The following is a 9,397-nucleotide window of genomic DNA, read 5'->3' on the forward strand; positions in this document are numbered from 1 at the left end:
CTGTGGGGGCACCTACCCTCTGGAATCAATTGCCTCCAGAGATAAGGAGAATCCAAGACCTCGGTGCCTTCCGCCGTGCCCTTAAAACCTTCCTTTTCCAGCAAGCCGGGCTGGCCTAATTTTTTAAGTGTTTTTAAGTGTTTTGTTTATTGTTTTTAATTAATGGGCCAAATTTATATATGTATATTTTAACTGTATTTTAATATTTGTACTTGATGTTTTTACTTGGCTGTTCACCGCCCTGAGTCCTCAGGGAGAAGGGCGGTATACAAATTCAAAATAAAATAAAAATAAAATAAAAAATCTTGACATCTCAGTGATTTTTGATATAATCAACCATTTGGGACTAATGTATGGAGTTGTGTCAATGGCAGAGCCTTGTGTTGGTTCATCTCCTTCCTCCAAGCCTGGTCACAATTGTTGTTGATACCTGGCAAGGGATCCAGATCACAGGAGGTTTGCTCAACTTCATATTGTGCACCAGCTATGCTCTTTCCTGAATGGGTGGCTCTTTGTTCAGTCATTCACACCTTGTTCATCCACTCTTTAGTTTATTGTAATTCCGTCCACATGGGCCTACTCATTCTAACCACTGCACCTACCTAGAGCACAGTGGCACAGTGGTTAGAATGCAGTACTGCAGGATACTTCTGCTGACTGCCAGCTGACTGCAATTGGGCAGTTCAAATCTCACCAGGCTCAAAGTTGACTCAGCCTTCCAAGGTGGGTCAAATGAGGGCCCAGATTGTTGGTGGCAATAGGCTGACTCTGTAAACCGCTTAGAGAGGGCTGTGAAAGCACCGTGAAGTGGTATATAAGTGCTATTGCTTATTGCTACTCTCAAAAAGTGTCAAGAAGTTTCAGATGATACAGAAGGTGACTCTTGGGGACTCCAAGGTTGACACATGTAACACCTATGCTGGACGAGATGCATTGGTTGCTGGTTTCATTCTGCATGCAATACAAAGTAGTGGTTTTGACCTTTAAAACACTACATTGTGTGGAGCCAGATTACCTGTTGAGCCATCTTTCCCACATTACAATAGCCTGTCCAACTCAGGCAGGCAGGGAAGGAATATTGTGGACCTGGTAAATCAAAGAAGTTTGACTGGTGGGGCCTAAGAAGAGTCTTCTGTGCCTGTGCGAGCTGGAAACCGGAAGAGTGTCAATGAAGCGCCTCCCCAGCCCACCACCGAGAACAAGCCAGAGCAGCCCCCCTCCCGCCACATCTGCCAAGAGAGCAGGACCACTTCCTGGCCAGCCCACCTCTTACCCCAGTGCCGGACAGACGTTCCTCCCTGCCTGAGCGGGCTTCTTGCTTGGTCCAGCCCACAGCACTGAAGCGCATCCGTTGTCCAGAGCGCCTGGGCATCTCGGGTGCATGGGGCAGTGGGGCAGCATTTGCTGACTGGGCAGGTGGCTGCCCCACTCACTGCTCCTGACACCGCCAGGGGTGAGGGGTGAAGGGCGGAGGCAGTTCTCACGCTGCCGCTTCCCGCCTGGATGCTGGAGCAGCCAGGAGGAGGAGGAGCCACTATTGAGGAGGCAATTTGCCCCAGGAGGGCCAGAAGAGAGCGCAGCTCCTCACGCATGGAGATACCACCAAGGGCCCAGCTCACTGGCAGGGGAGTGGCTGCTGGGGCCGGCCGGTCGCTCATGCCCTGCTGCTTCTCTTCAGCTCCTGTGCAGCCCCGCTGCCCCAGAAGAGCAGCAGCAGCTGCGCACCAGGCGGCTGGTCCTCTGGTTTCCGGCACTCCCGCACGTGTGAAGACCAGCTGGCTGGCGTGCTGGAACCTGGAAGAGCAACAGGCAATGGCTCCCGTGCCTGCAGAGATGGCTCTGTGTGCCACTTCTGGCAAGTGTGCCATCATGGCTCTATACAATCACTTTTGAATGTAAGAAGTTCTTTTAATCTTTAATTAAATAAGTTAATTAGTCTTTAAAAAAGTGTTGGGTATTCATTATTATAAGTTCTGTTGATACAGTCAAATAATGGTCTCTCTTCAATTAAGTTTTTGAGATACCCAAGAGGTCAAGATGAAGAGCAACAAAACACAAACAATTTATTAGAAACGATGAAAGGGACCAGAACAATTTCATCAGAATCATGACCTCATACAATTTCAACAGAAGTTTTGAGGAGAAGGAAAAGCCAAGAAACTCCTGTATTTCCAGTGATCATATGTAGAATCCCTTAGTGGTGTGAACATGCTCCTAAATTATAAATAATTTCAATAATTCTTCAGAGAGTATATAACTTTTCCGTGATAATTCATATAGCCTTTCTGTTAATGAACTGCTGATCATCTCTAAATAGAATTCTTTAATTTCTTCACTAAGAAATCTTCTGTGGCAATTTGTGTAGGTTCCTCCATGAAAGATCCACAGCTTCCTGAATAGTGCACAATATCTGGCTCAGTGGTGGGTTGCCCCCGGTTTGGACCGGTTCTATAGAACCGGTAGTAAAACCAGCGGGAGGCTCCACCCATTGACCCTGAGGTCAACAGAAGCGATCTGCACATGCGCAGAAGCAAGGCGCGTGTGTTGTGGAAATAGGGAATTAAAGAAACATCCCTTTTACGGCAGACAGAATCAGTTTATTTATTTATTGCAATAAAGGATCAAACCTTGGTATCGCTACCATAAAAATGGAGGTCTGACCGAAGTATGATTTTCAGCTCAAAGCATTTATACAGTTTCAAGCAAAGGATTCTGTGAAGTCAGCAATTCATATGGTCATATACATTTGTCATCTTTAATTGACATTTCCTAATTACTGAGTTTGTTACTATCTTTGCAAAACAGTTATAATTCTTCTAAGAAGTTACTGAAGCATAATATGGTCATCTCCTCTCTCCGACCTTAAAATGTAAATCACCTAGACTGTCCTTATCTGTGACAACTGAGAGGCCTTGAAGTAGAAATCCTACTTGAAAGGAATGTGCCTGCCTATGTGCTGGATACAATTACAAGCATTTTCTCTTTTACAATATTAAGAACAAAGAGGGCCCTTCAGTGATCATCTAGTTGGACCCACTTTTACTTTATTTATTACTTTATTTGTTACTTTCCCACCTTACTCCCACATTACGTGCGTGAGCGAAGCAAGCGATCTCATTGCAAAACAGTAGTAAAGGTAAGTAGAACCCACCCCTGATCTGGCTTCCATAAAAATGCTCTGTGTGTTTGTGTGTGTGTGTGAAAGAGAGAGAGAGAGAGAGAGGGGGGGAGGGAGGGAGGGAGGGAGGGAGGGAGAGAGAGAGAGAGAGAGAGAGAGAGAGAGAGAGAAATCTGGAAATACAGGAAACAAAACTAGGGCAACTATAAAGTGTTCAAATGCCTGTATATCAGTTTCTAATAGTACAGGTAATCCTTGACTTACAACAGTTCATTTAGAGACCAGACAAAATTACAACTGCACTGGAAAAAGTAACTGATGGCCGTTTTTTACAGGTACGACCTTTGAAGCATCCCCATGATCATGTGTTCGAAATTAAGCTGCTTGGCAACTGGTTCATACTTATGACCATTGCAAGTGTCTTGGGGTTCATGTGATCTCCTTTTGCAACCTTCTGACAAGCAAAGTCAATGCGGAAGCCAGAGTAACTTAACAACTGTGTTATTTATTTATTAACTACAGTGATTCACTTAACTGTGGCAAGGAAGGTCATAAAATGGGACAAAACTCACTTAACAAATGTTTCACTTAACATCAGAAATTTTGGGCACAATTGTGGTAAGTCAAGGACAACCTGTATGGGGAACAAACAGAGAGAGCTTGACATTCTAGTGCCGTGATGGCGAACCTATGGCATGCGTGCCACAGGTGGCACAGAAAGCCCCCTCTGCTGGCATGCACACCATCACCCCAGGTCAGATCTCCATGGTGTTACTTTTGTGAGCTTCTGTTTCCTTGCAAACGACGAAACAGAAGCTCATGAAAGAAAAAGATCTTATCTCTTGTCGCACTGATGGTGTTGGGATGCCCCGCCTCTCACCAGCCAGCTGGTCTTTGGGTCTCTGCTGCACATGCGCATCCCTGCGCACGTCTGCACATGCATGTGTGCATGTGCGCATTTACTGCACACCTTTCAGTTTGGGCATGCGCCCGCATGCACTTTAGGCACTCGGTGTCTAAAAGGTTCGCCATCACTGTTCTGGTGTATGAGAGCAAGTACGATATTGTAGCTATTACTGGAACTTGGCGGGATGGGATCAGTGCTGGGTTTCACAATATTTTACTACCGGTTCTGTGGGTGTGGCTTGGTGGGCATGGCATGGCTTGGTGGGCGTGGCAGGGGAAGGTTACTGCAAAATCCCCATTTCCTCCCTATCAGCTGGGGCTTGGGAGGCAGAGACTAGATGGGGGCGGGGCCAGTCAGAATTTCCGCTACCGGTTCTCCAGAACTGGTCAGAACCTGCTGAAACCCACCTCTGGATGGGACCCATGACTAAAACACACAACCAAAAGGGTAGAGATTGTTCAAAAGGAATAGACCCAACAACAACAAAAAAAAGGAATGGGGGAATTGCATTGTACATTAGGAATTACTACATCTCCATAGAAATTCCCAATGCTAGGGATGAAACTCTTCTTGAAAGTATTTCTATAACACTTGAATATTCACCATAAGAAATCTGTATTTTATTAATTTGAAAAAAGGTTTTGGATAAAAATAGTTCCCTTTGTTTGTTTCCTGTTCTGCTTAACTTCTGCTTATCTATTTCGTTGACCAACAACATACTGGGTTACAGAAAGAAGGAGAAGGCTGACACTCAGGGGTGGGGGGTGGGAAGAGAGAGAAGTAGAGGGATAGTTACACTAGACTTAATTCTTACTAATAGGGACAAAATGGTTGAAGGAGTAGAAGTCATAGGACCTTTGGGGGAGAGTGACTGTTCTGTCCTCACTACACTGTCTGTGTAGTGCAGCTTGACATGCAGCTAAACCCACCCATCCTCCAATAAAACAGACCATGTGCGTAGATCTGAAAGCTTTATTGAAAGAACAGGATATGGTGAAACTGGGGAAAATAGGGATACATACAATCAGAACTAAATACAAGATAGACTGTATTAAGTTAGTGCTGAACATAACAATTAATAAATACAAGCAATTTAAATCTCATCAGCAATGGTCTGTGTGTGGGATGTGAGTTTGTCCTTGGATGACCATGTGCCACAGATTAAGATGGATGCTTTCTTGTGCTTCTGCCTTCGCCAAATGTTAAAGGAAATGGAGTTTGGCTCCCCAGCGTGCACTTGGTTTGAGAGTGCGGGCTGATGGGTAAATGGATTGGGTCAGCTTCAAACAATATACTTGGTATTTTGTCTCTCCAGCCACTAGATGGGGCTAGAGGACAACAACAGTGTATATAAAGATTGTATGTTGGGGCATATTTGTCCCTCCAGCCACTAGATGGGGCTAGAGAGCAACAACAGTATATAAAAGTTACATGCTGAGACATGACAGCGACCATGACATACTTGAATTCATTATAATGCAACCAGTTAGACTAGTTTTTAGACCAGGGGTCTGCAACCTTAAATACTCAAAGAGCCATTTGGACCCGTTTCCCACAGAAAAAAAAACACCAGGAGCCACAAAACCTGGGTGGGCGTGGCCAACTCTATATCATTCACTTCCACCAGTCACATGTACCCCCCCCAGCCACGCCTACCCAGCCGGTCATTAGGGCAAAGAAACAGTTGTTAAAAAACACTGGGAACCACAAAATCCTTTTGACATCTCTCTCTCTCCCCCCCCTCCCCCTCCCTCTGTATCTCTCTATGTCTCTCTCCCCCTCTCTCTGTATCTCCCTGTCTCTGCCGCTTCTCCATCCCCCACTGTCACCCTTACCTTCTCAGGCCAGGCGAGGAGTGACTGGGAGGGGAGGGCAAGGGGTGGGGCCAGCCAGTGGTGGGATCACCTGACAGGGAGCCTGTTGTGGCTCGTCAGTGGCCTGTGCAGCTAGTAGCTGATTCCGACAGCGAGGAGGCTGGTGTGGTGCTGCGCCAGCAGCCTGTGCAGCTGGCACTCGAGTCGGACAATGAGGAGGCTGGAGAAGATGTGGTGCCAGAGGCAGGGATTCAGCCAGGGCCTTCAGAACCTCCAGAAGCTCCCTTAAGTGAAGAGGACGAAGAGGAGGAGCCTCTTCTCGATGCACGGGCGCGCAGAGCTGCCAAAAGGCAGGAGTGGTTCCTCAGGAGGAGGTCTCCTCGAGAGTAAGGCTTGGGGCTAATTGGCCACTCCCTTAGCCTCTTTAAGGAGGAACACCGACTGAAGCAATTTGCAGGGAACAACTTCGTTGACATACCTTCCTGTCTTGTCTTGCTTATCTTATCAGCTTCCTGCAAATTGCTTCTGGGCATTTTGCCAACCACAGTAAGCTTTCAGTATTATTCTTTGAATTCTTGGCGGCTGTTAATGCAATTAATTAACAGCCGTTGTTGTAAAAGACTGGTTTATTCAGTAAACTAAGGTTTGAACAGACTTTGTGTGTGCTGCATTCTTTGGGGTCCATAGCTGGGGCAGAACAGAGCTGCATGCAACAAATGTATTCCGATTAGTGTACATTCAAAGTGGCAATAACGTTATTCTAAGTTCTAAGTAAGTTCTAAGTTCTGTGTTTTGTTCTTGTTGTCGACAGTCAGCCAGGAATCACGGCACTGCACCTTCCCTGCTAGGCTTAATGCCAGAGGATGTCTGATTTTGAATATTCAACTTGTCTCGGTTATTGTTCTGCCCCAGCTCCGGATTCCCAAGGATTGTGACACACACCAACGGTCCTTATCAAATTTATAACGTACCAAGAATAAACAAAGTCCAGCAAAGGTTGGCAACCAGCCCAGAAAACAAGATACGATAAGACACTCACTCTCCAAAAATGCTCTGTAATAATTACACGTTGTTTCCAGCAAGAAATTACTAACTGCGTGTGACTTAAATAGGCTAAGGGAGTGGCCAATTATCCTCAAACCTTACTCTCGAGGAGACCTCCTCCTCCTGAGTAGCCACTCCTGCCTTTTGGCAGCCCTGTGTGCTCGAGCATTGAGGAGAGGCTCCTCCACTTCGCTCTCGCCACTTGAAGGAGCCTCTGGAGGTTCTGAAGGCCCTGGCTGAGTCTCTGCCTCTGGCACCACATCCTCTTCAGCCTCCTCGCTGTCCGACGCAAGCGCCGGCTGCGCAGGCTGCTGGCGCGACCCCACACCAGCCTCCTCGTCGTCGGGATCAGCCACGATCCGCGCAGGCTGCTGGCGGGCCACAACAGTTATGGACTTTTGGTAAACTCAGGAGATTTCCTTTAGCACTTCCCCCAAACATTTGTAAAATATTTTAGACAACATAGGCGGAACAACAGGGACATGGTAGAAGTGGTGGTCTGAGTTGCAAAAAGAATAGAATATGTAATCTCCTGATCAACTCTGATGAATGCTTGAAAGAACGTGAGAGTGGTTGAGGGACAAAAGAACAGAGATTTTTGCTCTAGGGTTTTCTCTAAGAACATGTTATAATTTTAGTTAGATGTGTTCGGATAAAATTAATTTTGTCTATGTTAGAAGCTGTGTTAGAAGTTTGATTCTTGCTCTAAACCAAGACAGCAGGCAAGGGTTACTGGAGGATACCACAAAAGAAACCTAGTGGTGCCATCTACTGTACAATACACAGTTTGGCCAACTAGAACATAGAATAATAGAGTAAGAAGGTATCTTGGAGGTCTTCTAGTCAACCCCCTGCTCAAATAAGAGACCCTATACCATTTCAGATAAATGATTGTCCAGTCTCTTTTTGAAAGCCTCCAGTGATGAAGCACCCACAACTTCTGAAGGCAAGTTGTTCCAGTGATTAATTGTTCTAACTGTCAGGAAATTTCTCCTTAGTTTTAGGTTGCTTCTCTCCTTGATGAGTTTCCACCCATTGCTTCTTCTCCTGTCCTCAGGTGTTTTGGCAAATAGTTTGATTCCCTCTTCTTTGTGGCAACCCCTGAGATACCGGAAGACTGCTATCATGTCACCCCTAGTTCTTCTTTTCATTAAACTAGACATACCCAATTCCAGCAAAACTATTTAAATCTTCCCATAACCTACAGGTGAAACTTGAAAAATTAGAATATCGTGCAAAAGTTCATTTATTTCAGTAATGCAACTTAAAAGGTGAAACTAATATATGAGATAGACTCATTACATGCAAAGCAAGATAGTTCAAGCCTTGATTTGTCATACTTTTGATGATTATGGCTTACAGCTCATGAAAACCCCAAATTCACAATCTCAGAAAATTAGAATATTGTCAAAAGGTTCCATATTCTAGGCTCAAAGTGTCCCACTCTAATCAGCTAATTAAGCCATAACACCTGCAAAGGGTTCCTGAGCCTTTAAATGGTCTCTCAGTCTGGTTCAGTAGGAATCACAATCATGGGAAAGACTGCTGATCTGACAGTTGTGCAGAAAACCATCATTGACACCCTCCATAAGGAGGGAAAGCCTCAAAAGGTAATTGCAAAAGAAGTTGGATGTTCCCAAAGTGCTGTATCAAAGCACATTAATAGAAAGTTATGTGGAAGGGAAAAGTGTGGGAGAAAAAGGTGCACAAGCAGCAGGGATGGAGAGGATTGCCAGGAAAAGGCCATTCAAAAGTGTTGGGGACTTTCACAAGGAGTGGACTGAGGCTGGAGTCAGTGCATCAAGAGCCACCACACAGAGACAGATCCTGGACATGGGCTTCAAATGTCGTATTCCTCTTGTCAAGCCGCTCCTGAACAACAAATAACGTCAGAAGCGTCTTACCTGGGCTAAAGAAAAAAAGTCATCTTTTCTGATGAGAGCAACTTTTGCATCTCATTTGGAAACCAAGGACCCAGAGTCTGGAGGAAGAATGGAGAGGCACACACTGCAAGATGCTTGAAGTCCAGTGTGTAGTTTCCACAGTCTGTGTTGATTTGGGGAGCCATGTCATCTGCTGGTGTTGGTCCACTGTGCTTCATTAAGTCCAGGGTCAACGCAGCTGTCTACCAGGAGATTTTGGAGCACTTCATGCTTCCTTCCGCAGACGAGCTTTATGGGGATGCTGACTTCATTTTCCAGCAGGACTTGGCACCTGCCCACACTGCCAAAAGTACCAAAACCTGGTTCAATGACCATGGGATTACTGTGCTTGATTGGCCAGCAAACTCGCCTGACCTGAACCCCATAGAGAATCTATGGGGCATTGCCAGGAGAAAGATGAGAGACATGAGACCGAACAATGCAGAAGAGCTGAAGGCCGCTATTGAAGCATCCTGGTCTTCCATAACACCTCAGCAGTGCCACAGGCTGATAGCATCCATGCCACGCCGCATTCAGGCAGTAATTGATGCAAAAGGGGCCCAAACCAAGTACTGAGTACATATGCATGCTT

The sequence above is a fragment of the Pituophis catenifer genome, unplaced genomic scaffold, assembly GCF_029215685.1.
Source record: "Pituophis catenifer annectens isolate HBS135680 unplaced genomic scaffold, rPitCat1.0.hap2 SCAF_5, whole genome shotgun sequence".
In the NCBI taxonomy this organism is placed as follows: Eukaryota; Metazoa; Chordata; class Lepidosauria; order Squamata; family Colubridae; genus Pituophis; species Pituophis catenifer.